Source organism: Caretta caretta, chromosome 1 (assembly GCF_965140235.1).
Source record: "Caretta caretta isolate rCarCar2 chromosome 1, rCarCar1.hap1, whole genome shotgun sequence".
In the NCBI taxonomy this organism is placed as follows: domain Eukaryota; kingdom Metazoa; phylum Chordata; order Testudines; family Cheloniidae; genus Caretta; species Caretta caretta.
This window is the reverse complement of record NC_134206.1, coordinates 215126895-215154881: the sequence shown is the minus strand read 5'-3', so window position 1 is coordinate 215154881 and position 27987 is coordinate 215126895. Positions and strand designations below refer to the sequence as shown.

The following is a 27987-nucleotide window of genomic DNA, read 5'->3' as shown; positions in this document are numbered from 1 at the left end:
CTTTCGTGGGTGGGCCATCTGCTCTTGCCTTGTAAATTGACCTCAGTCTGAAACAGAACAAGACCAAGGACCCTCTCCCCCCCAAGCAAATGACACTGCCCCCCAAACTACTTAAATCACCTCTAGTGATTTGAAACATGCCCCCTCCCCCACCGTTTTTTTCTGTTTGTCTGATTTGGATTGTAAGCTCTGTGGGGCAGGGACCAACACCACTTTCATTTTTCTGAAGCAATAAGCACACTGTAGTAATAAGAATTTGAAATCTGCTGCATGATAGCTCTTAAAGGCAAGGGCCACACCCTGCTCAGAACCTAAAGAGCAACTTAAGTTGGAACCAAGTACTGTGCGGCGTACTCAGGGTTCTAGCCAAGGGAGACAGTGGAACAGAAGCAGGGAAAAGAATTAGGCTGCGAGGAGAATTCTTGCTGCCCTTCCCATTGCTTTGCAGTGAATTTTTGGGTTGTTTTACGCTGTACAACTCCAAAGAGGGACTCTTCTGTTTTCATTAGTGCCCATAATGCCAAATTACTGTAAGAATGTAACATTTATGCAGCACTGTAAATATACATGGGGGAAATTTTCATAAGAGTACAGTACCCAGCAGGTTCCACTGTGAACAGTATCAGATACTGTACACAACAGGAGAGGAGTTTATGAGGATTTATCCAATAGGCTTTTGTGGAAGAGAAGCATTTATATTAGAAAAAAGAAAAGGAGTACTTGTGGCACCTTAGAGACTAACCAATTTATTTGAGCATAAGCTTTCGTGAGCTATAGCAGTGACTGGATCTGCTACAGTCCAGAAAGTTCCCCTGTTACGTAGAACAGAGAAATAATTGGTTATTTTCCCACTAAATGGGACTGTGCAAAACCAGTGGACAGTGGAGTTACTGACTCATAACCAAAAAGAAAAGGAGTACTTGTGGCACCTTAGAGACTAACCAATTTATTTGAGCATGAGCTTTCGTGAGCTACAGCTCACTTCATCAGATGTTTACTCATAACCATACAGCATGCACAGAAATCCTCCCAACTGTCACCAGCCACTAGTACACAGGGCAGCCTCAGCTTGATCACTTTCTCTTCTGTTTAAAAAGAAAAACACTGAAACCCCATAATGTTTCCACTACTGAATTATTAGACTCTTCAGCCTGATACCAGTAATGATAACCCCAAGGGGCTTCCTATAATGGTGCTCTGAGCTAACCAGGAGCTTGGACTTTCAGCTTCACAGTTTATTTAATCCCAGGCACCTCTCAAGGCAACCTCTCCTTGTTATCAGAGTAAGCAGTGAGGCCCTGCAGGCCAGGTGTTCAAATGCCCCCTCTTGATAAGGGAGGGAGAACAAAGGGTGAAACTGTAATTATTGGATTGAGATAAGGTTGGACCAGTCAGATTGAATATTCATGGGATAGTAATGCTTAATGGGCTTTAGGGAGGAGAGAGGAGAGCCGGGGCAGATTAACCTCTGAATGTCTGGGCCTGTATGGTTTAGGAGTTCCTTTCCAAGAAACAAGTCAAGACAGCCATAAATGGAAACTGCCTGAGTGTCCTGTATATTAAGTGGAAGCTACACTACCGGGTCTGTCAGTGGCCACCCTGCCGGGGCTGACCCTGGGGAGAATTCACCCCTCCACCTGTGCAGAGCCCAGTACATGGACTGAAAGCGGGGACCTTTTTCACCCCCACACCACCCCTATCTGCTGACACCAGGATGAGCCCCCAACACTGCTTAGCCCTGAGGGCGGCCCTACCTTGTGCCTAGCTGCCCAAGGTCCTTAAGGGCCCTACGTTACTTGTGGAATAGCAAGGGCTAAGGATGACCCCGGCCATACCCTCTTCTACCCCAGTAATGCCCCCTGCACTGAGGGCACTTGGAGGGAAAGTGTCAGCTCTGTGCCTGCCAGAGAGACCCTTTACTGTGTTTTGTCCACAGTAGGGAGGGGGTTGGGGGGTGTGGCCATTTGGCTTTACAACCTCTTTGCACCTGCTGGCACAGAAGGTCGCAGGGTAACCAAATCAGGCCCCTCTGAGCCAGGCAGTGCAGGGAAATATCAGACATTCCGTGCTGTCACTCGCGCTAACAGACATCTCCAGGCTCCTGGGGGGATGAAGCACCAGTGTCCTTGGCACCTACAAGAGAACATGGGTGGAGATTTTTTAAAGACTCTGGAGCAGACTGAGAGGAACAAGGAACAAGCTGCATCTCTCAAGTAAATGAAGGGGGAGGATTCAGAGCCTGGAATTTACCTGATAAAAGATTCTTGAACACATGGGAATTGGGGGCTCAGCTTCAGAGGCAGAAGAGATCTGTGTGTATGAAGGAAAAGGGGTTTGTTAGGGACTGAAAGTATCTTGTGCCTTGCAGTCATAGAATCATAGAATATCAGGGTTGGAAGGGACCGCAGGAGGTCATCTAGTCCAACCCCCTGCTCAAAGCAGGACCAATCCCCAACTAAATCATCCCAGCCAGGGCTTTGTCAAGCCTGACCTTAAAAACTTCTAAGGAAGGAGATTCCACCACCTCCCTAGGTAACGCATTCCAGTGTTTCACCACCCTCCTAGTGAAAAAGTTTTTCCTAATATCCAACCTAAACCTCCCCCACTGCAATTTGAAACCATTACTCCTTGTTCTGTCATCAGCTACCACTGAGAACAGTCTAGAGCCATCCTCTTTGGAACCCCCTTTCAGGTAGTTGAAAGCAGCTATCAAATCCCCCCTCATTCTTCTCTTCAGCAGACTAAACAATCCCAGTTCCCTCAGCCTCTCCTGATAAGTCATATGTTCCAGTCCCCTAATAATTTTTGTTGCCCTCTGCTGGACTCTTTCCAATTTTTCCGCATCCTTCTTGTAGTGTGGGGCCCAAAACTGAATACAGTACTCCAGATGAGGCCTCACCAATGTCAAATAGAGGGGAACGATCACGTCCCTCCATCTGCTGGCAATGCCCCTACTTATACATCCCAAAATGCCATTGGCCTTCTTGGCAACAAGGGCACACTGTTGACTCATATCCAGCTTCTCGTCCACTGTCACCCCTAGGTCCTTTTCTGCAGAACTGCTCCCAAGCCATTCGGTCCCTAGTCTGTAGGGATGAATGGGATTCTTCCGTCCTAAGTGCAGGACTCTGCACTTGTCCTTGTTGAACCTCATCAGATTTCTTTTGGCCCAATCCTCTAATTTGTCTAGGGCCCTTTGTATCCTATCCCTACCCTCCAGCGTATCTACCTCTCCTCCCAGTTTAGTGTCATCTGCAAACTTGCTGAGGGTGCAATCCACACCATTCTCCAGATCATTTATGAAGATATTGAACAAAACTGGCCCCAGGACCGACCCTTGGGGCACTCCACTTGATACCGGCTGCCAACTACACATGGAGCCATTGATCACTACCCGTTGAGCCCGACAATCTAGCCAATTTTCTATCCACCTTATAGTCCATTCATCCAACCCATACTTCTTTAACTTGCTGGCAAGAATACTGTGGGAGACCGTGTCAAAAGCTTTGCTAAAGTCAAGGAATAACACGTCCACGGCTTTCCCCTCATCCACAGAGCCAGTTATCTCGTCATACAAGGCAATTAGATTAGTCAGGCATGACTTGCCCTTGGTGAATCCATGCTGACTGTTCCTGATCACTTTCCTCTCCTCGAAGTGCTTCAGAATTGATTCCTTGAGGACCTGCTCCATGATTTTTCCAGGGACTGAAGTGAGGCTGACTGGCCTGTAGTTCCCCGGATCCTCCTTCTTCCCTTTTTTAAAGATGGGCACTACATTAGCCTTTTTCCAGTCGAACCCCATCTTGCAGTCCACGAACCCCATCTTGTATTCTCTTGTGTGTGCTCCTTGTTCAGTTGATTAAGTTGTCAACTGAAAGATGAGGCATGAAAGACTCTTTGGTCACCTAGGAAATAGCCTGTTTTCCTGTCGCTGAAGTTTCACACAACGAGTTTCACACATGTATGGCCCAGTCCAACGTGGTACTGAGTACTCTCTGCAAGTTGCTGTGTGTCCTCAACTCCCCCTGAAGTCATTGTGGTTGAAGGTGCTGAGGAGGGTTGGTCAGAAAAAGGGAAAGAATTAATCTCACAAAAATTTCATTTCCCCCCCAAGGGTTTGATTTTTTCATGAAACTTTCTATTGAAAATTTTCCCATTTTATCAATGAAAATTAAAAATGATAGGAAAAGAAAACAGTGTTTCTGCCGTTTTTAAAAGGAAAATGGCCAAAGAAAGAGGAAAATAGTTCACCAACAGCAACAAGAAACAGAAAACACTCAAAAAGCCCCAAAAGGAAAGAATGAAAAGTTTTGAAAAAAAAGCAAAAGGTCTTTGTGAACACTTTCTATGAAAAAAGAAGGGCATTTTCCAATGAAAACCTTTTCATTGTAAACATTTTGATGAGCTCTAGTGCTGAGCACCTTACAGATTTGGTCCACGTAGACTAATATTTTGAACCCTGACATCCAATCAATTAGGTTCCAGCCACAACCTTTTTATTCATTTATTTATTTTTACAAACTGATATTTTCTGAGTATCCAGCAATGTTTTATCTGACAACAAATAGCTGCATATCAATAGTGCAGGACAAAAGTGTAACAGACTAGATCACAGCAGTCCCTTCCGGCCTTATAATATGGATCTGTAAACATGCTTGAAGCATAAGTGGGCACTTACGTCCTGATCCAGCTCCAACAACATTCCATGGGAAGACTCCAGTGGGCTTTCGATTGGGCTCTGAGCCCAGTGAAGATGTTAACTTTCTGATACTGATGGGTATTCTTGGAAATTCTGGTTAGTTGTTAGATGCGAGTCCACTATCTATATGCGTATTACTATTTTGGAGTACAATCCAACTCCTATTGAAATCATGGGGAGTCTTTGCATTGACTGCAATGAGAGTTGGATCAGGTTCAGGGCTGAAAGTAGGTTGGTACAGGCCAGTACAGCGTACCGGTGAGAAGCCGGTGCCGGCCCATACACAGCCGACAGCGCTTTAACGTTGCTGCCCCTTTTGCCCTCCCTGTCAGCAGGGGAGGGGGCCAAAGGGGCAGCGATGTTTAAGAGCTGCGGCAGCACTTTACTGCCATTGCCTCTTTTGCCCCCCCCGGGCCGCCGACAGAGGGTGGGGGGGGCAAAAGGGGCAGCTGCCCTGGGGCCATTTTGATCTAAAAATGGTCAGTGATGGAGCATCTACTATGGCAGCATTGGCAGCAGCAGCCAGAGCCCCGGGCCCTCTTAAATCGCCTCCAGAGCCCTAGGTGGCGCGGGCCAGGCAGCATAGATGGGCTGTCTGGGGGAGGCTGACCCCCAGTCCCGCTCCTTCCACCTGAGGCCCCGCCCCTTCTATTTACTATTTACTTTCACCCCCAAAAAGGTTATAATGATACTATATCTTGTAATGTTACTTCTTGAATTTTTGAAGGTTACTAACCATCAGTATCCCCACTGTCATAGCCTGCTCCTTGCTTTGCATTTGTAACAGACCAATAATACTTATGAAACAACCTCCCAATCAATACCTTCCCTGTGCCATGAGACCTCTTTTTCTAAATCCAAAGAAGATATTCAAGGTTATTTTCATCCTAATGCTACTGTCTGCCCCTAAGTTATCACTGGTACTCAGTGCTGGTTTTATATTTTATGTTCAGAAGGACAAATGCATATGAACAGTCTCTTTTCTTAGTATTTGTAAAATAAAGTGTGTTCCTGGTCTTGGGCCTATTATTATTATTTTGTAACACTATAAATCTGCATGATACTTTAGTGACATAAGGAAAACAAGATCCCTGCACCAAAAAACTTCAAATCTTAGGCCTCAAGGCTGCAAAGGTTTATGCACACATTTAACTTTAAGCATGTGAGTACTCCCACTGCATTCCATGGGACTGGCTTACACATGTAAAAGTAAGCATGAGCAGGATCGGGGCCTTAAACAATGATAGATGAAACAGAGGGATGGAAAGGGGGAGGCTGCGACATAAAATCATGCAGTTTGAATTAGCTAGCAGACGCTCTGTCCTGGTTAGTAGAGTTTAGAACCATTAAAAAGTCACTGTCCTATAAAAGCATTTGAAAGTAACATTGAAAATATCTGATGCAGCAAGTTAAGGGCCAGATCCTGTGAGGTGCTGAGCATCCCCATATCCCAAAGAAGCCATTAAGAATTGAGGATGCACCTCAGAATGTCATAAATATAAAGGGAAGGGTAAACACCTTTAAAATCCCTCCTGGCCAGAGGAAAAAGCCTTTCACCTGTAAAGGGTTAAGAAGCTAGGATAACCTCGCTGGCACCTGACCAAAATGACCAATGAGGAGAGAAGATACTTTCAAAGCTGGAGGGGGGGGGGTGAGAAAGAAAGGCTCTCTCTGTCTGTGTGATGCTTTTGCCGGGAACAGAAAGGAATGGAGTCTTAGAACTTAGTAAGTAATCTAGCTAGATATGCGTTTGATTCTGTTTTGTTTAAATGGCTGAGAAAATAAGCTGTGCTGAATGGAATGTATACTCCTGTTTTTGTGTCTTTTTGTAACTTAAGGTTTTGCCGAGAGGGATTCTCTATGTTTTGAATCTGATTACCCTGTAAGGTATTTACCATCCTTATTTTACAGAGGTGATTCTTTTACTTTTTCTTCTATTAAAATTCTTCTTTTAAGAACCTGATTGCTTTTTTCATTGTTCTTGAGATCCAAGGGTTTGGGTCTGTGTTCACCTATGCAAATTGGTGAGGATTTTTATCAAGCCTTCCCCAGGAAAGGGGGTGTAGGGTTAGGGAGGATTTTGGGGGGAAAGACGTTTCCAAGTGGGCTCTTTCCCTGTGATATACATTTGTTAGTCGCTTGGTGGTGGCGGAAAAAAAGTCCAAGGGCAAAAGGTAAAATAGTTTGCCCTTGGGGAATTTTTAACCTAAGCTGGTAAAACATAAGCTTAGGGGGTTTTCATGCAGGTCCCCACATCTGTACCCTAGAGTTCAGAGTGAAGAAGGAACCTTGACATGGTGGCAGAGCAGTGGGATTAACTTGAAATCATTTTGAGATCAATTTGCAATTTTTTGAACCGGAAGCACAGATTTGAAAAGGAAATATTTTTTTTTCCTTTGGGCTGCTGGAAAGCAGGTTTTAAGCTGAAAGCAGTTAGAGGTTGTTTTTTTTTTCCTCTGTTTCGGGGCCAGAGCAGAGACAAAAGGGAATTGTCTTTTTTGAGCTGGAGTTTTCTCTACCTAAAGGCAGGGTAGTTAACCTTCTGCAGGGAAATGCACAAGTCTTCACAGACCTGTAGTTGTTTTTTACCTAAGAGCAACTAGAGGGGTTTTCTATCTATTTGCCTGGAGACAAAGGTGTTAGGGTTTTGTTTTTTGTTTTTTTTAAGGATTTTTCTGTAGGCTGACAATCACTATCAGAGAATATAGGTATCATATTACAGCACAGCAAAATTTTACAAGCCAAGTTTTTTGTTTGTTTGTTTGATTGATTTCTAATTCTCGGGTGTAAAGTTAGTTAAAAACAGAGAGGCAAAGATGACAGAAACCAAGACACAACATGAATTGGAGTTAATCAGACTGGAGGCAGCGAAAGAGGCAGAAAAAAACCAAGAGGCTGCCCACAGGAGAGCTATGGAGACAAGGGACAAAGAACTGGAGGAGAAGGAAAAAGAGAGGAAGCATGCACTGGAGATGGAGAATGCAAAGGCTCAGCAGAATATACCAACAAACCCTAGCAATCCTTCTCCAGGTACCACTTTCCATCCCAGAAAGTTCCCCACCTACAAGGCAGGCGATGATACTGAGGCCTTCTTAGAAAACTTCGAAAGGGCCTGCCTTGGGTACAGGCATCTCTACAGACCAATACATGATAGAGCTGAGGCCACAGCTCAGTGGACCCTTAGCTGAGGTGGCGGCTGAAATGCCTAAGGAACAAATGAAACAGTATGAACTGTTTAAAACCAAGGCAAGAGTCAGAATGGGGCTAACACCCAAGCATTCCCGTCGGTGGTTGAGAGCCCTAAGGTGGAAACCAGACGTATCATTTACCCGACATGCCTACCACATTGTGAAACATTGGGATGCCTGGATATCGGGAGCACGTGTTAAATCTCCAGAAGATTTGCCCTTCCTAATGCAAATGGAGCAGTTCTTAGAGGATATTCCTGAGGAAATAGAAAGATACATCCTAGATGGGAAATTGTACTCGAGGTGGGGAAGATTGGAGCCAAATGGGTGGAGGTGGCAGAAAAGAAAAAAACTGGTCGCAGTTGGAGCGGAGACCCGAAGGGACAACCTCAGACCACACCCTACTACCGGGGGCAGCCCAAGGCCCCAACTACCCCCCAAGGAACCCTCCATCCACCTTATCGTCCCACCACACCTTTCTCCAGCAACCCAACTCGCCCCAGTGACCCGTCAGTTGGATGACTTTTTAAATGTAAAGGCCAACTGCCCAAGAATCCCAACAGATTACAGTTCATTGCACCGGAATCACACCAGAGGTCCTCAGGCCCAGATACCTCCCAGATACCCTCAGAGCGGAGGGAAACTGTGAGTGTGGGCGGGAAGAAGGTCACCGCGTGGAGGGACGCTGGAGCACAAGTGTCGGCTATCCATGCTTTCTTAGTGTACCCCAATTTAATTGACCCAGAGATCCAAGTGATGATTCAACCCTTCAAGTCAAACTCTTTCAATTTGCCGACAGCCAAGTTGCTTGTCCAGTACAAGAGCTGGTCAGGAATATGGACTTTTGCAGTCGATGATGATTATCCCATCCCCATGCTGTTGGGGGAAGACTTGGCCAATCGTGTGAAGCTAGCCAAGAGGGTGGGAATGGTCACCTGCAGCCAGCCAGGCTAAACAAGTCATCATGCTTAGCTCTGTTCCGGAAACTTCTACCAGGACCCGGTCAGAGGTGATGGACCTGGACCCCAGGCCAATGTCTGCAACAGCACTAGTGGATCTAGTCCCAGAGACCCAGACAGAGCCAGTCCCAGAACCAGAATCGGCGGAACAACTAGCACCAGACCCATTGCCAGCACTGAATCCAGTACTTGCAACCCCAACACCAGAGGGCCCCACCGAACCTGAACCGGTAGCAGCCCATAACCCGACACAAGAGGCTCAGCCGGAGCCTGAACCCCAACATAGTGCACCAGCAGAGAGTGGTTCACAGTCAACGGAAACAGCCCCATCCCCTATGTCGCTTCCAGAGGGACCAAGCCTAGGTCCACAATCCAATGAGGAACTGATGTCTCCAGCATCAAGGGAACAGTTCCAGACCAAACAGGAAGCAGATGAAAGCCTCCAGAAAGCTTGGATGGCAGCACAGAGCAACCCACCGCCTCTCAGCTCTTCTAATCGATCCAGGTTTGTTGTAGAAAGAGGACTTTTATACAAGAAAACTCTTTCTGGTGGCCACCAGGAAGACTGGCATCCTCAGAGACAGTTGGTAGTTCCAACTAAGTACCTGGTCAAGCTCTTGAGCTTAGCCCATGATCATCCTAGTGGCCACGCTGGGGTGAACACGACCAAAGACCATTTGGGGAGGTCACTCCACTGGGAGGGAATGGACAAGGATGTTTCTACCTATGTCCGGTCTTGTGAGGTATGCCAAAGAGTGGGAAAACCACAAGACCAGGTCAAAGCCCCTCTCCAGCCACTCCCCATCACTGAAGTTCCATTTCAGCGAGTAGCTGTGGATATTCTGGGTCCTTTTCCGAAAAAGACACCCAGAGGAAAGCAGTACATACTGACTTTCATGGATTTTGCCACCCGATGGCCGGAAGCAGTAGCTCTAAGCAGCACCAGGGCTAAAAGTGTGTGCCAGGCACTAGCAGACATTTTTGCCAGGGTAGGTTGGCCCTCTGACATCCTCACAGATGCAGGAACTAATTTCCTGGCAGGAACTATGGAAAGCCTTTGGGAAGCTCATGGGGTAAATCACTTGGTTGCCACTCCTTACCACCATCAAACAAATGGCATGGTGGAGAAGTTTAATGGAACTTTGGGGGCCATGATATGTAAATTCGTAAATGAGCACTCCAATGATTGGGACCTAGTGTTGCAGCAGTTGCTCTTTGCCTACAGAGCTGTACCACCTCCCAGTTTAGGGTTTTCACCATTTGAACTTGTATATGGCCGCGAGGTTAAGGGGCCATTGCAGTTGGTGAAGCAGCAATGGGAGGGATTTACACCTTCTCCAGGAACTAACATTCTGGACTTTGTAACCAACCTACAAAACACCCTCCGAACCCCTTTAGCCCTTTCCAAAGAAAACCTACAGGATGCTCAAAAAGAGCAAAAAGCCTGGTGTGATAAACATGCCAGAGAGTGTTCCTTCAAAGTAGGGGACCAGGTCATGGTCTTAAAGGCGCTCCAAGCCCATAAAATGGAAGCGTCATGAGAAGTGCCATTCATGGTCCAGGAGCGCCTGGGAGCTGTTAATTATCTCATAGCATTCCCTACCTCAAACTGAAAGCCTAAGGTGTACCATATCAATTCTCTAAAGCCCTTTTATTCCAGAGAATTAAAAGTTTGTCAGTTTATAGCCCAGGGAGGAGATGACGCTGAGTGGCCTGAAGGTGTCTACTAAGAAGGGAAAAGTGCTGGTGTTGTGGAAGAGGTGAACCTCTCCATGACCCTTGGGCGTATGCAGTGACAGCAGATCCAGGAGCTGTGCACTAGCTATGCGCTGACGTTCTCAGCCACCCCAGGACTGACTGAACGGGCATACCACTCCATTGACATAGGTAATGCTCACCCAATTAAAGTCCAACCTTACCGGGTGTCTCCTCAAGCTAAAACTGCTATAGAACGGGAGATCCAGGATATGTTACCGATGGGTATAATCTGCCCCTCTGGCAGTACGTGGGCATCTCCAGTAGTTCGAGTTCCCAAACCAGATGGGGAGATACGTTTTTGCATGGACTACCGTAAGCTAAATGCTGTAACTCGCCCAGACAACTATCCAATGCCACGCACAGATGAACTATTAGAGAAACTGGGACAGGCCCAGTTCATCTCTACCTTGGACTTAACCAAGGAGTACTGGCAGGTACCGTTAGATGAATCCGCCAAGGAGAGGTCAGCCTTCACCACACATGTCAGGCTGTATGAATTGAATGTACTCCCTTTTGGGCTGCGGAATGCACCCGCCACCTTCCAAAGACTTGTAGATGGTCTCCTAGCGGTATTAGGAGAATATGCAGTCGCCTACCTTGACGATGTGGCCATATTTTCAGATTCCTGGGCAGAACACCTGGAACATTTACAAAAAGTCTTCGAGCGCATAAGGGAGGCAGGACTATCTGTTAAGGCTAAGAAGTGTCAAATAGGCCTAAACAAAGTGACTTACCTTGGACACCAGGTGGGTCAAGGAACTATCAACCCCCTACAGGTTAAAGTGGATGCTATCCAAAAGTGGCCTGTCCCAAAGTTAAAGAAACAGGTTCAATCCTTCTTAGGCTTGGCTCGTTATTACAGATGATTTGTACCGCAATACAGCCAAATTGCCGCCCCACTGACAGACCTAACCAAAAAGAAACAGCCAAATGCCGTTCAGTGGACCGAAGAGTGTCAGAAGGCCTTTAGCAGCTTAAAATGACACTCATGTCTGACCCTCTACTAAGGGCCCCAGACTTTGACAAACCTTTCCTAGTAACCACAGATGCGTCCGAGTGTGGTGTGGGAGCAGTTTTAATACAGGAAGGACCGGATCAAGAATTCCACCCTGTAGTGTTTCTCAGCAAGAAGCTGTCTGAGAGGGAACGCAACTGGTCAGTCAGTGAAAAAGAATGTTACGCCATTGTCTACGCTCTGGAAAAGCTACACCCATATGTTTGGGGACGGTGTTCCCACCTGCAAACCGACCATGCTGCGCTACAGTGGCTTCATACCACCACGGGAAATAACAAAAAACTTATTCGGTGGAGTTTAGCTCTCCAAGATTTTGAGTTCGACATCCAACACATCTCAGGAGCTTCTAACAAAGTGGCTGATGCACTCTCCCGTGAAAGTTTCCCAGAATCAACTGGTTAAAATAGTCCTTGAGAGGTGGAAAATATTGTTAGTCTTTATACACTTGGTATAAAGTATATTTAGAGGTGCATGTGTCTTATTAACTCTGTTTTCTCCTAGAGCTCCAGGAAGAAATCACAGCCAGCGTTTCACCCTATCTGTGATTTGGAGGGCGTGTCATAAACATAAAGGGAAGGGTAAACACCTTTAAAATCCCTCCTGGCCAGAGGAAAAAGCCTTTCACCTGTAAAGGGTTAAGAAGCTAGGATAACCTCGCTGGCACCTGACCAAAATGACCAATGAGGAGAGAAGATACTTTCAAAGCTGGAGGGGGGGTGAGAAACAAAAGCTCTCTCTGTCTGTGTGATGCTTTTGCCAGGAACAGAAAGGAATGGAGTCTTAGAACTTAGTACGTAATCTAGCTAGATATGCGTTAGATTATGATTTCTTCTTTAAATGGCTGAGAAATTAAGCTGTGCTGAATAGAATGAATATTCCTGTCTGTGTGTCTTTTTGTAACTTAAGGTTTTGCCTAGAGGGATTCTCTATGTTTTGAATCTAATTACCCTGTAAGGTATTTACCATCCTGATTTTACAGAGGTGATTCTTTTTTACTTTTTACTTCTATTAAAATCCTTCTTTTCAGAAACTGAATGCTTTTTCATTGTTCTTAAGATCCAAGGGTTTGTGTGTGTGGTTACCTATGCAAATTGGTGAGGATTTTTACCAAACCTTCCCCAGGAAGTGGGGTGCAAGGGTTGGGAGGATTTTGGGGGGAAAGACGTTTCCAAACAACCCTTTCCTAATAAAAATAAACCCAGATAAACGTTTGGTGGTGGCAATGGAAGTCCAAGGGCAAAGGGTAAAATAGTTTGTACCTTGGGGAAGTTTTAACCTTAGCTGGTAAAAGTAAGCTTAAGAGGTTTTCATGCAGGTCCCCACATCTGTACCCTAGAGTTCAGAGTGGGGAAGGAACCTTGACAGGGATTCTCTATGTTTTGAATCTGATTACACTGTAAGGTATTTACCATCCTTATTTTACAGAGTTGATTCTTTTAATTTTTCTTCTATTAAAATTCTTTTTTTTAAGAACCTGATTGCTTTTTTCATAGTTCTTGAGATCCAAGGGTTTGGGTCTGTGTTCACCTATGCAAATTGGTGAGGATTTTTATCAAGCCTTCCCCAGGAAAGGGGGTGTAGGGATAGGGAGGATTTTGTGGGGAAAGACGTTTCCAAGCGGGCTCTTTCCCTGTGATATATGTTTGTTAGACGCTTGGTGGTGGCTGCAAAAAAGTCCAAGGGCAAAAGGTAAAATAGTTTGTACCTTGGGGAAGTTTTAACCTAAGCTGGTAAAAATAAGCTTAGGGGGTTTTCATGCAGGTCCCCACATCTGTACCCTAGAGTTCAGAGCTGAGAAGGAACAAATCAGATTCTGAGTGTCAAAACAGATAAGCCTTAGAGCTGCAGAAAAAGTGTATAAAGCCCTAGCATCTGGAAAGCAGTTCCCTTATAGTATTGTGTGGAAGACAGCAGGGCAAGTGTTCTAGGTCGACTGTGACCTGTGGTTTAAATGCTGTTAATGATTCCAACATTCATTATTATTATTGATTTCTCTTTAGCACTCAGAAGTAAGCAAGGTGCTTAACAGAAGACATGCCCCCCTCTCAGATTGAAGACAATCTCACTGATAGATGTTAAATATGTGATTCATACATTTCCAGGCCAGAAGGTACCATTCTGATCTCCTGCATAACACAGACCAAAGAACTTCCTAGAATCATCCCTAGAAGAGATCCTTTCGAAAAACATCCACCTTGATCTAAAAATGGTCAGTGATGGAGAATCTACTATGGCCGTTGGTGAGAGTGAGGGTAAAAAGAAATAGGGAGAGGATGGGGTGAGGAAGAACAAGGGATATAGCAGTACAATGACATGGAGAAGATGAAGATAAATAAGATTAAAATAACATAATAAAAATCAGTAAGAGAGAGAGAGAGAGAGAGAGAGAGAGAGAAGAGATCAGGGGCAGGATCCTCAGCTCGTATAAGTGGACACAGCTCATCTGACTTCCTTTACACCAGCTGAGGATCTGACTCTAGATACAGATTAGATGTATTTGGCAGGGGTGACCAAATTTACTGGCCCTCCAAGCAACATACAACAATCTTCAGAAGTTCGAGATCCAGGGTACACCTGCCGGGGGTCAGGGCTTCTCTCCTGCAGAAGGCACCTGATGGGGCTATGGGCGGAAGCCCCGCTCCTGCTGAAGCCCCGAGCCCCGGAAGGAGCACCATGCAGAGCTGAAGCCCCAAGACTCCCTTCCCCAATGGGGAAGCCCTATTGCATCGCCCTGCTGCAAGGCAGAGGTCCTGAGCTCCATTCCCACCCAGTCTGGTAGATGGAGAATGGGGGGGGGACTCCACAAGCCACACTTTAATAATAAAAGAGCCACAGTTTGGCCACCCCTGCTATATGGGTCTCCAACATTTCCACCTTCCCAGAGGAGTACAGTATTTTCCTTAAGGCTGAGGAACCTTTCACTGAGTCTAGTTTTAACCCCCTGAAGAGCTACTCACAGTTTGAAGGTTTTGCAGCCAAGAGCACAGTGAGGTTTCTCATTCTGTGAGTCAGAGTCATAGCCAGGTGAACCTGGCCTCCATCCTGGTGACTGTGGTCGGTAAATTTTCAAAGGAGATATCTGTAGCCGGTGCATCTGCACCAGAAAACAGCTTAATGGTTGGGGTGGAATGAGGCTGCACAGTTGCCTCATCAGCCAATGCCATCATCTGCTACTTTTCCCAGGAAGCCAGACCTCAGTCATAGAGAAGATCAGAACCAGTTTCCTAGGTTGCACGGTGGATTTGTATCACTCTGGGGTTAGGAAGCTATAAAATTACTCTGACATCACTTTGAGCTCTTCAAACCACAGTTTCCTGTTTAGCACTGGGTTTAGTCTTACACCAACTGCAAAAGAATGCTGAGCTGAACAGCTGCCACCAACGGGGCTTTACAAAAAAATTGTCCTCTCTTGTCTGCTGAGTGAGAGAGGTTTCCTTTTCAGATACAGCCAATTTAAACTGCTTTCCTGACTACCTTGCCAATGATGGAACTGAGAGATACGGCACTGAAAGATACAGCCTAGATCTTTGTGCAGCGTTTAGGACCAAATGGGGGAGGGAGGCAGAAGGTCATTTGTGAAGTGCATTTACAGAGTGGTGTGGGGTAGAGGAGAATAACGGGCTCAGAGTGTTTTGTGGTAGTGGAGCAGCTTGTGTTTACGTGGAGGGGAGGGTGAATACAAAGGGATTCCCAATCAGGCAGTTATACTCTCAGTAAACAAAGATTACTTGAATTCGATAAAAGAAAATGAACAAGAAAAATGGCATCAAACACTGGCTCAGGTAAGCAGAGTCTGAGGGCCGGTCTTCCAGGCTGCCCTCCAGTCCAGTCACCTCAGAGGACTGACTGACCAGGTGTTTTGAACTCTGCATCAGAGTGTTGCAGATCTTAAATGTGCAGTCACCCGATACCTTTTAGTCATTTTTTTAAAATCTCTGTGCACTACAGGAAATGACTGTGTCTATTTAAGGTACTGGTGGTTAAGGCCTTCTGTGACTTCAAATTTTGATCTGAAGGGGAAAGTATTTTCTTTTAGCAAAGTTCCCTTCCCTAAAATAAAGTTACATAAAATGGCTGGGAAGAATATCAGTCACTGTCTAATCCAATTTACCTTTTTTTATTTCACCATCATCATGGTGTGAAGCAGATCTATTGTTTGTAAGGAATATATGAGGTGGCAGCAGATATCAATTCTGAAGCACTTAGAGGAGAGGAAAGTGATCAGAAACAGTCAGCATGGATTCACCAAGGGCAAGTTATGCCTGACTAATCTAATTGCCTTCTATGATGAGATAACTGGTTCTGTGGATGAAGGAAAACAGTGGACGTATTGTTCCTTGACTTTAGCAAAGCTTTTGACATGGTCTCCCACAGTATTCTTGCCAGCAAGTTAAAGAAGTATGGGCTGGATGAATGCACTATAAGGTGGATAGAAAGCTGGCTAGATTGTCGGGCTCAATGGGTAGTGATCAATGGCTCCATGTCTAGTTGGCAGCCGGTATCAAGTGGAGTGCCCCGAGGGTCGGTCCTGGGGCCGGTTTTGTTCAATATCTTCATAAATGATCTGGAGAATGGTGTGGATTGCACCCTCAGCAAGTTTGCAGATGACACGAAACTGGGAGGAGAGGTAGATACGCTGGAGGGCAGGGATAGGATACAGAGGGACCTAGACAAATTGGAGGATTGGGCTGAAAGAAATCTGATGAGGTTCAACAAGTACAAGTGCAGAGTCCTGCACTTAGGACGGAAGAAGCCAATGCACCGCTACAGACTAGGGACCGAATGGCTAGGCAGCAGTTCTACATAAAAGGACCTAGGGGTTACAGTGGATGAGAAGCTGGATATGAGTCAACAGTGTGCCCTTGTTGCCAAGAAGGCCAATGGCATTTTGGGATGTATATGTAGGGGCATTGCCAGCAGATCGAGGGATGTGATCGTTCCCCTCTATTCGACACTGGTGAGGCCTCACCTGGAGTACTGTGTCCAGTTTTGGGCCCCACACTACAAGAAGGATGTGGAAAAATTGGAAAGAGTCCAGCGGAGGGCAACAAAAATGATTAGTGGACTGGAACACATGAGTTATGAGGAGAGGCTGAGGGAACTGGGGATGTTCAGTCTACGGAAGAGAAGAATGAGGGGGGATTTGATAGCTGCTTTCAACTACCTGAAAGGGGGTTCCAAAGAGGATGGCTCTAGACTGTTCTCAGTGGTAGCAGATGACAGAACAAGGAGTAATGGTCTCAGGTTGCAGTGGGGGAGATTTAGGTTGGATATTAGGAAAACCTTTTTCACTAGGAGGGTGGTGAAACACCGGAATGCATTAACTAGGGAGGTGGTGGAATATCCTTCCTTAGAAGTTTTTAAGGTCAGGCTTGACAAAGCCCTGGCTGGGATGATTTAATTGGGGATTGGTCCTGCTTTGGGCCAGGGTTTGGACTAGATGACCTCCTGAGGTCCCTTCCAACCCTGATATTCTATGATTCTATGTCAAAAGGTCATTCGAAGGCTAGTAGCTGTTCAGCTGAACAGAGAACTTCAGGTTGCAGCTAGGGATGGGCTCTGTATACTGCCCTGTTAGAAGTATATAAAGTAAACTAAAACAATGCAATCATTGAATACAAGCTCTCCTTGCTTTAGTAAGATAGAGAAGACAGAATGTCTATGTCATGGAGTTAGGGGAGTCAGGGCCATGCACCCCCCACTTCCTGCGATGCACTGTGACTCTCAGCCAGCCAGTAAAACAGAAGGTTTATTAGATGACAGGAACACAGTCCAAAACTGAGCTTTTAGGTACAGAAAACAGGACCCCTCAGTCAAGTCCATCTTGTGGGATAGGGAGCCCCGACTCCGGTGCTGGGCCTCCATCCGTTTCCCCAGCCAGCTCCAAACTGAAAACCCCTCCAGCCCCTGCTCTGGCCTTTGTCTCTTTCCCGGGCAAGGAGACACCTGATCTCTTTTTTCTCCAACACCTTTTGTTGGCACCTTGCAGAGAAGGTGCTCAGGCCATTAGTTGCCAGGAGACAGGGTGTCAGCCATTCTCTGTGCAGACCCCTGCACACCCCTTCCCCTCTAGGGCTCTGCAATAATCACACGCCCTTATCCCACCACCTAGATACTTAAGAAATGCATAGGGGAAACTGAGGCACACACACAGTATTCAGAGAAACTATTAGGAACATTCCCACTTTGTCACAGTCTATGGGGAACAAGTAGCCCCCCCAAATGCTTTTATACCCTTTCTCATTTTCACTTCTCTCTTTAGTTCTAGTCTCCCCAGGCTGTCTCCCCACAAAGACAGGATGAGAAAGCAGCTCTAAGTACTTCTCCTCCCAGTGTTGGAGACATAGGGCCTGATTCACCACTGTGTTACTCCAGTTGCATGCCAATATAATCCCCTTGATTTCAATGGAGTTACATCAGTGTAATGTGGTGGTGAATTAGGCCTCTAAACTAATCAGACCAACAGAGAATGTAAGGGGACAGAATTCATTTTTCCTGCTCCTTCTCTAGAAGCCACAAGAGTGCAAGCTGATGGCATTACTCTCTTGCTACAATCTTTAGAACTGGAAATTTTGGAACAGAGTGAGCAGGATGAACAAACCGCAGGATAAAGCTGACGTCCAATTCACATATATTAGAGTGGAGAAGGTTCCCATTAACACAACAACATTCAAAATGAGAGTGAGCCAACAAGCATGTGGGTGTGCACATGCATGAATGCAGACACACTGATCTACACCTGCTCAAAACTCTTGCACCCCACTGCGATCTAAATTCCTGTGTTTCCTAAACATTTGATCAGTACATGTTGGATCTTCCACAATCCACATCTCCTGAACAGCTCTCCAAAGGTACAAATACTAAAAGGTAAGTTCCTCACCCAAATTCTTCTTGCCCTAGGGTGACCCCTTTCCTCCAAAATAAAATGCCCTTTCAGGAGCTGAGTTTCATCCCCAAGTGCAGCTGCAAACACAAACGAAGAGTGAAAGCTGCTGACCAAGAGGGGGCGGAGAGTGGGGGTGTGAGAGAACTTGTATTAAACAGGAAGGCAGCAAGTGCCAGAAAACCAGAACTGTCCCACTCCCCAGCCTGTACTGCATTAGATTAGAGGAATGTAGTTCCATTTGCCTGGTCCCTGACTGCTGAGCAGAGGCTGGGGCTTATAATGAAGGAGCAATGGAGGAGAGCAGCTGCTGGAAAATGTGAAAGTAGAAGGCATGTAACTGGCAGGACCACAGCCTGTGTGTAGGTGGGGGAGGGAAATGCAGGGCAGAGCATGTGTGTATGAGGCTGAGCCTGGAGGGGCAGAACACAGGGTATGTGCATGGGCCAGGAAGGCATCTAGAGCAGGTTGGATGTGGGAAGTTGGCTTGTGTGGGGCGCAAGAGCAGATGGTGTGTGTTGGGGGGTGGGATGAGCACATTATTTAGTGTTTGTTTCACAGCGGGGTTTAGAGGGCACCAGAGGTGACAGGTATAACAGGCCAGAGAAGGCTAAGCCTTCCCTGGCACAGCTGCTGCAGTGGGACGCTGTTTACAGGATTTTAATTATTATTATGCTCTATGCAGGTTCTGGGGCAGCTGAGGGGGAGCCTCTCTATTGTTGGTTCATGAGTGGCTGGGAGAAGCATTCATGTAACTCAGTTGGGTGTGTCCCTGCCTGTGGATGTCTATGTAAGTGTAGCACCTGACAGAGGTTTGTGGCTTATCACAGAGATTTGTGGAATAGAGGGCTGAAAGGTCCCACCGTTCAGGTTGCACCTTGGCAAAACCTGTCACAATGTGTTTCTGAATTCTCATGGCAACAGATGGGGGGAAAACTGTTCAGATATAAAGAATGATAGAACTGTTCCATCCAATAATCTGAAAGTTATGTGAATTTTAATTAAGGCAACTTGACATGTTCATACATACATGGAATGTACCAATATCTACTCGCTGTAGGGGTATTCTTTCAGGACAGCTCTACTACTTTACCCTTCATAGGGGTCTGTGTGTCCAAAGTGTTAAAATATTCTTCTTGTTTTTATTACTAAATCTACAAAATATTAAAATGATAAAAAACCAAAAACAAATGATCATCTAGAAAGTCTGAGTCACTAAAGGTATTGGAATCATAAACTCCAGGACATTTATATCGTCCTGTTAGTGTAAAGGCCCTACCATACTGCCGACATACATAAGATGGACAAAACCGAACAGCAAATAAACTTTAAGAAAAATACATTGAAGTAAAATATATAAGGCAAAGTGAACAGTAAAACCAGACCATTATGGGGAAAAAATTGCAGTCTAATAATGTAAGTAAACAATTTATGAAACCAAGCACAATTTTAGAGCCATTGAAAAACAGATTATCACGAGATCCTCTTTTTCCTAAAGAGCAGGCGCTCTGTAGCGGCTGCATACGAACTTCTCCCTCCAACAACTCTCAAGTCCCTGGTGTCACGGATCACAAAGACCAACCCCATGCCTAGGGAGACGAGTGGAGAGAACCCTGAAGGACACATGAAGCCAGAGCCTCTGCTGGTGTGATTTGGCACATCCTCACGTGAGTCAATGGAGTTACACTGATTTACATTAGCTGAAGAGCTGGCTCTGTGATCTTCAGGGAAAAAAATCACTGTGATAAACTTTGTGCCAGTGGGGATCTGTGTTCGTTCTATTGCCCCTGCTTGTTGAAGGAAAATTATATTTAAATGAAAGCTGATATTTTTCTTCAGAGCTCACTCACATTAGAGGGCTTCCAGTCCTCCCAGACTTATGGTAACTCTTGATCCTTCCCAAGTACAGACAGCGGATTTGAAATGGTTTCTTACCCTAAGAGTCAAACGTCACCAACAGCTAGAATCAATTGGCTGGGCCGCATAAACTCACTCACAGTGGTAGTTGTTCCACAGCTACCTTGCTCTTGTTTGTCCCTCACTATTCTTAGAACGATCTCAACAGAGAAATGAGTAGCTTCATATACTGAGCCATGATCTACACTTAACATTTAGATCAGCCTAGCTATAGCCAGGGTGGATAAAAATCCATGATTTTTAAAAAGAAATTTAAAAAATTGGATTTTTTTTTTAATTTAAATCAGATTTTTGAGGAAAAAAACTATCTAAAGATAGTTTTAATTAAGATACATTATAGCTCAAAGATAGCTCAGCGCGGAATTAGGATTATAAATTCTAATTCTATAGTATGAGACAATATATTCGTGTAATGTTTAAGAAAAGTTTTGTAAATGAGTTCTAATAGTTCATGGATTAGGGACCCAATTTTATGGGGTTGCAGGGGCTTCTGTGTAGATTATTTAGGTTAATCTTTCTATCTACCCAATGGGACTCAGTGGTCAATCTAGAAAATACCATCAGAGATGCTTAGTTCTGCAGTTCTAAAACTGTGGATTTGTGTCTCCAGAGGTAACATGCTTGTTAACAGCAAAAATGTTTTTAAATAAATAAATAAATATATAGAGGTGAGAAATAACAGACCTCAACTCTATTGTCCCTCTGCAAATTTGTGTACACAGCGTCAATCCCTTACCTCTTTCTAAAAGTGCAAAGTTTCAAAAAGTTCAATGAATAGAAGATTGTTGGGGGCCCAATAGATCTGGACAAGGAGAAGAAGTCTGGAGATAAATGTGAGACGCGAGGGACATATACTTATTTTGTTAAAATATTATATGTTTGCTGTTGAGGAAAAAAATCCAGAATACTTAACATTGTTGTTTTAGTTAAATCAAACAATTTAAATGTCTGTCTGGTGATGTTCTCCTCCTAATACAACACGGCAAAAAAATCCTCCAAATATTAATGATTAACCTGTTGAATTGGAGGTAGTTTACCTCCCAATGACTTCATAAATATCTGCTTCAATACCTTTGGTAAATGAAATAACCAAACAATCATTCATTTTCTGATATAGCTGTAAAACTCATCTGAAAAGTTTTCAAAATAAATCACTGTTTAAAAATGTATAGTGTGTACCTTCTAAAAATGAAACCTACATCTATCTCTGAGATGTGAAGAATATGTATTAAGGTTATAACAACCAACAACAATGCACTTTTATGGAGAAAACCATGATTATATTGAGTCTTCCTGACTAGTGATTTAAATCATGATTTAAACCAGGAGTCGGCAACCTTTCAGAAGTGGTGTGCCGAGTCTTCATTTATTCACTTTAATTTAAGGTTTCGCGTGCCAGTAATACATTTTAACATTTTTTAGAAGGTCTCTCTCTATAAGTCTATATATTATATAACTAAACTATTGTCATATGTAAAGTTAACAACGTTTTCAAAATGTTTAAGAAGCTTCATTTAAAATTAAATTAAAATGCTGATCTTACGCTGCTGGCCCGCTCAGCCCGCTGCCAGCCTGAGGTTCCGTTCAGCTAGGCTGGCAGCAGGCTGAGCGGGGCCAGCAGCCAGGACCCCAGACCAGCAGTGGGCTGAGCGGCTCAGCCTGCTGCCACTCAGCCCGCTGCCAGTCTGGGGTTCCGTCCGCCGGCTCCTGCCAGCCAGGGTCCTGGCTGCTGGCCCTGCTCAGCCCGCTGCCAGTCTGGGATGCTGGCCCTGCCCACATAGAGTGGGTACCTACCTTCTCCCTGGTTCTAGCCCATTCTCTTCCTCTCTCTCTGCACTGAGCAGAGGGCTGGGGGTGAAGGAGCAGGCTGGGAGTTGGGGTGGAGGGTCTGGCCAGGAGCTAGAATGAGGGAGGGGGCTCAGGGTTGGGGCAGGAGGTTTGGGTGTGGAGTGCTTACCTGGGCAGCTCCCATTTGGTGCGAGGGGTGCAGGCAGGAATGTGGGAGGGTGGTGCAGGATCTCCCGTTTGGTGCTCAGGGTGGGGGTGAGAATGTGGGGGGTGCAAGAGTAAGGGCATGGGGTATGGGGGGCTGGGTATGTGTGGGGGTGCTGGAGTAAAGGCTGGGATCGTGGGAGGGTGCAGGGGTCAGGGCAGAGGGCTGGTGGGGGTGAGGGGTGCCGGGATCAGGGCAGAGAGCTGGGGTGTGTGTGAGGAGGGTGCAGGAGTCAGGGCAGAGGGCTGGGGGCATGTGAGGGGGTTGCAGGAGTCAGGGCATGCGGTGTGGGGGTGCTGGAGTCAAGGCTGGGGTTGTGGGGGGGGGTGCAGGGGTCAGGGCAGAGGGCTGGGTATGTGTGGGGGGTGTAGGGGTCAGGGCAGAGGGCTGGGGGGGGTGGGTGTGGGCTAGGGTCATGGGGGTGCTCCCAGTCCCCTGCCCAGAGCAGGCAGGAATGTGGGAGGGTGGTGCAGGAGCTCCCGTTTGGTGCTCAGGGTGGGGGTGAGAATGTGGGGGGTGCAAGAGTCAGGGCATGGGGTGTGGGGTGTGTGAAGAGGGTGTGGGGGGTGTGAGGAGGGTGCAAGAGTCAGGGCATAGGGTGTGGGGGGGCTGGGTATACGTGGGGGTGCTGGAGTAAAGGCAGGGGTCGTGGGAGGGTGCAGGGGTCAGGGCAGAGGGCTGGGAGGGGGGTGAGGGGTGCCGGGATCAGGGCAGAGAGCTGGGGGCGTGTGAGGAGGGGCAGGAGTCAGGGCAGAGGGCTGGGGGCATGTGAGGGGGTGCAAGAGTCAGGGCATGTGGTGTGGGGGGTGCTGGAGTCAAGGCTGGGGTTGCGGGGGTCAGGGCAGAGGGCTGGGTATGTGTGGGGGGTGCAGGGCTCAGGGCAGAGGGCTGGGGGGGTGGGTGTGGGCTACGGTCATGGGGGTGCTCCCAGTCCCCTGCCCAGAGCGGCTCACGGCAAGGGGCTGGAGGGGATATGCCCTGATTCCCTCCCCCCCTTCCCCAAGGCCCTATCCCCACCTCTTCTCTGCCTCCTCCCCGGAGTAGCGAGTGTGCTGTGGCTTTGCTTCTCTCCCTCCCTCACAAGAGCCATCAGCTGATCGGTGGCAGGGAGGGAGAGGAGGAGGGGCAGGAACCCAGCACAGCGTGGGAAGGAGGACCTTGTCTGCCCTGCAGCAGCAGTCAGCAGGACCAAGCTTCTTCACCCTGCCCCCATGGGGGGCGGGAGGTGGAGAAGAGTGGGCTGGGGCGGGCAGGATTTTTAATGGCATGCTGCTGCCTGCGGGGGTCCCGGCCTGGGTTTGGCAGCGGGCTGAGCGGGGCCGGCGGCTGGGACCCAGCAGGCAGCAGCGTGCCATTAAAAAATGGCTCCCGTGCCGTCTTTGGCACACGTGCCATAGGTTGCCGACCCCTGATTTAAACCATGATTTAAATCAATTTGATTTAAATCAAATCCACCCTGGCTATAGTGCTGAGGGGTGTGACAAATTCATGCTTCTGAGAACCATAGTTAAGCCAACCTAATCCCAGGTGCTTGGAAAGAATTCTTCCATCAACGTAGCCACTGCCGCTCGGGGAGGCTGATTACCTACGTCAATGGAAAACCGGTTTCCGTCAATGTTGGAAGCCTCTACTCTGTGGTGATCCAGCAGCAAAGCTGGAGTGCTGCCACTGTAGCACCCGTAGCATAGACAAGCCCTCACTCAGAAACCTAAGATTCCATTCGTAGGTAGCTCAGGGTTGGTTGGGAACTTGCCCCGACTACCTTAAACTTTACTGCTGCACTGGAATAGCCCTTCGGACTGTTCCCCCAGAACATGTTCTTTGAGTGTGAAAGGAAAGTGACCCTAGTAGATGCCCCTGAACTGAATTTTGTGCTACAAACTTATTTGGCCCCAACACCCCCAAGAATTATTTGAATCTAATCCTCTGATCGGCTTAGTGACTACCACTATTAATTATTTGCATTGTGATAGCACCTAGTGTCAGGTCCCCATTGTGGTAGGCACTGCACAAACATATGGCACAGACATAGTTTGATCTAGCTAGCCAAGGAGCTTGCAGTCTAAGAGTACACTGCAGTCAGAGATGTGACTGCAGCAAGCTTGGACTTGCTTGAGCTACCTCTGAACTAGCTAAGTTGAGTAACAATAGACCTGAAGCTGACGCTGCACGGACTTGCTGCTTAAGTACATTTCGAGGTCCCCAGCTGCAGTTTCATTGCTATTGTAATTTGAGCTAGTAAGATCAAAGCTAGCTTGGGTATGCATCGACATATCCTCACTACGAGATGAGAAACAATAGGTGGATACAACAAAGAAACCGGCGGGGGTGGTGGTATGGGGACGAAGCACAAGGAATCTATTAGATGGGACCTATCAGCCGGACAGTTAGCACTCACAGCACACCAGCTTGCTTGAGTTTTCATTTCATTGCTGCTCGATCTTTCTCCTTCCTTACTGAACCCACACGGAGGGGTTGTGAGTTAGTGTTTTGGGGAAGAGATTTTGCTAATCTACAGTTGTTAATGCTTTGAAGTTTATATACATTTATTGAGACTACATTGCATTATAGCTTTCAAAATTATGTTAAAACCTGGGTCTTATATTAATTGGTGAATGAAGTGACATCTAAAAGTAAAATGGGGAACACACAGAATGCCTGATATCTGGTGAGCAGAGCTAGCAGCAAAAACTGTTTTTTTAAAAGAGGCTGGTTTTGTGATGGGGTGGAACAGATCTGCAAGCCAAGCTTATAGGTATACTTTGGGGGTGGTGTGCAGTATGGGTTGCTCTGTGTATTGTAGGGAACGACCTTAAATTGGACAGTGATAGAACTGGATTAGGCAACCTTCCATGTCTTTTCCATCTCTTATATAATTCTACTCACTATAGCGCTGCTATCAGTGATCATTATAATAAACAAAATCAAGCCATTTGTAGCTAATGGTGAATGAGCATCTAACAGTGGAGAAAACGGCCAAGTCAAGCTGTGTCCTGTGTGTATGAGCACAAACAGCTAAGGGCTCTTTTTATAGCCCCAGCCCCTGGTTAATGAGCATCCAGAACTGGAGACCACATCGGATTCAATATAAGCACATTCTCTAAAACCCTTTGCTGCCAACCTGCAAGAGAGAATGAAAGAAATTGTTACCTTGAGATTTACCATCCAAGAATTTCACTGAACGAGGGAACCCTCTGGTGGTAACTGAACCTCTTGGGAGACCTCTGTGTTTTCACCCTAATTCACTAGATCACAAAAGGAAGAAAGGAGAGCAGCAGAATACGGACTCTGGACTTCAGAAAAGCAGATTTTGACTCCCTCAGGGAACTGATGGGCAGGATCCCCTGGGAGGCTAATATGAGGGGGAAAGGAGTCCAGGAGAGCTGGCTATATTGTAAAGAAGCCTTATTGAGGGTGCAGAAGCAAACCATCCCGATGTGCAGAAAGAATAGCAAATATGGCTGGCAACCAGCTTGGCTTAACAGAGAAATCTTCGGTGAGCTTAAAGAGAAAAAGAAAGCTTACAAGAAGTGGAAACTTGGACAGATGTCTAGGGAGGAGTATAAAAATATTGCTCGAGCATGCAGGGGTGTAATCAGGAAGGCCAAAGCACAATTGGAGTTGTAGCTAGTTTGTGAAGGGTAACAAGAAGGGTTTCTACAGGTATGTTAGCAACAAGAAGATCAGAGAAAGTGTGGGACCGTTATTGAATGGGGGAGACAACCTAGTGAGAGATGATGTGGAAAACGCTGAGGTACTCAATGCTTTTTTTGCCTCAGTCTTCACAGACTGGGTCAGCTCCCAGACTGCAGCACTAGGCAACACAGTGAGGGGAGGAGGTGAGCAGCCCTCAGTGGTGGAAGAACAGATTAAGGACTATTTAGAAAAGCTGGACATGCATAAGTCCATGGGGCCCGATGCAATGCACCCAAGGGTGCTGAGGGAGTTGGATGATAGCAGAGGCACTGGCCATTATCTTTGAAAACTTGTGGCGATGGGGGAGGTCCTGGATGACTGGAAAAAGGCAAATATAGTGCCCATCTTTTAAAAAGGGAAGAAAGAGAATCTGTGAAACTACAGACTGGTCAGCCTCCCCTCAGTCCCTGGAAAAATCATGTAGCAGGTCCTTAAGGAATCCATTTTGAAGCACTTGGAGGAGAGGAAGATGATCAGGAACAGTCAACATGGATCCACCAAGGGCAAGTCATGGCTGACCAACCTGATTGCCTTCTATGATGAGATAACTGGCTCTGTGGATATTGGGAAAGTGGTGGATGTGATATGCCTTGACTTTAGCAAAGCTTTTGACATGATCTCCCACAGTATTCTTGCCAGCAAGTTAAAAAAGTATGGATTGGATGAATTGACTATAAGGTGGATAGAAAGCTGGTTAGATTGTCAGGCTCAACAGGTAGTGATCAATGGCTCTATGTCTAGTTGGCAGCCGGTATCAAGCGGAGTGCCCCAGGGGTCAGTCCTGGGGCTGGTTTTGTTCCACATCTTCATTAATGATCTGGATGATGGGACGGATTGCACCCTCAGCAAAGTCACAGATGGCACTAAACTGGAGAGAGAGGTAGATACGCTGGAGGGTAGGGATAGGGTCCAGAGTGACCTAGACAAATTGGAGGATTGGGCTAAAAGAAATCTGATGAGGTTCAACAAGGACAAGTGCAGAGTCCTGCACTGAGGATGGAAGAATCCCATGCACTGCTACAGGCTGGGGACCGACTGGCTAAGCGGCAGTTCTTAGGACCTGGGAATTACAGTGGATGAGAAGCTGGATATGAGTCAACACTGTGCCCTTGTTGCCAAGAAGACTAACAGCATATTGGGCTGTGTTAGAAGGAGTATTGCCAGCAGATCGAGGGAAGTGATCATTCCCCTCTATTTGGCACTGGTGAGGCACATATGGAGTACTGTGACCAGTTTTGGGCCTCCCACTACAGAAAGGATGTGGACAAATTGGAGAGAGTCCAGAAGAAGGCAATGAAAATGATTAAGGGGCTGGGTCACATGACTTATGAGGAGCGGATAAATGAACTGGGGTTATTTAGTCTGCAGAAGAGAAGAGTGAGGGGGGATTTGATAGCAACCTTCAACTACCTGAAGGGGGGTTCCAAAGAGGATGGAGCTCGGTTGTTCTCAGTGGTGGCAGATGACAGAACAAGAAGCAATGGTCTCAAGTTGCAGTGGGGGAGGTCTAGATTGGATATTAGGAAACACTATTTCACTAGGAGGCTGGTGAAGCAGTGGAATGGGTTACCTAGGGAGATGGTGGAATCTCCATCCTCAGAGCTTTTTAAGGCCTGGTTTGACAAAGCCCTGGCTGGGATGATTTAGTTGGGGATTGGTCCTGCTTTGGGCAGGGGGTAGGACTAGATGACCTCCTGAGCTCTCTTCCAACCCTAATCTTCTATGATTCTATGATCTTCTAGTCCGGAACAAAGATTTGACATTTTGAAAATTGGACAAAACACTAGAAATGGCTGATGAAGAGATTCCTTCTTGTGTGTGTTTTTTCCTACAAAAATTTATTAGGAAAATAACAAAGCAAGGTCTATGGATTTGACTT

General features: G+C 46.4%; 1 long non-coding RNA gene across 1 annotated transcript; it reads right to left on the bottom strand.

Moving 5' to 3' along the window:
* Nucleotides 1–144: 144 nt before the first annotated feature.
* On the bottom strand, nt 145–14867 carry LOC142069380 (uncharacterized). The gene is made up of 4 exons (XR_012665179.1): nt 14577–14867; nt 3607–4049; nt 2251–2310; nt 145–2133 (listed from the first exon to the last, which is right to left on the bottom strand). It is a non-coding gene; the product is annotated as an uncharacterized LOC142069380 (long non-coding RNA).
* Between the last annotated feature and the right edge of the window lie 13120 nt (nt 14868–27987).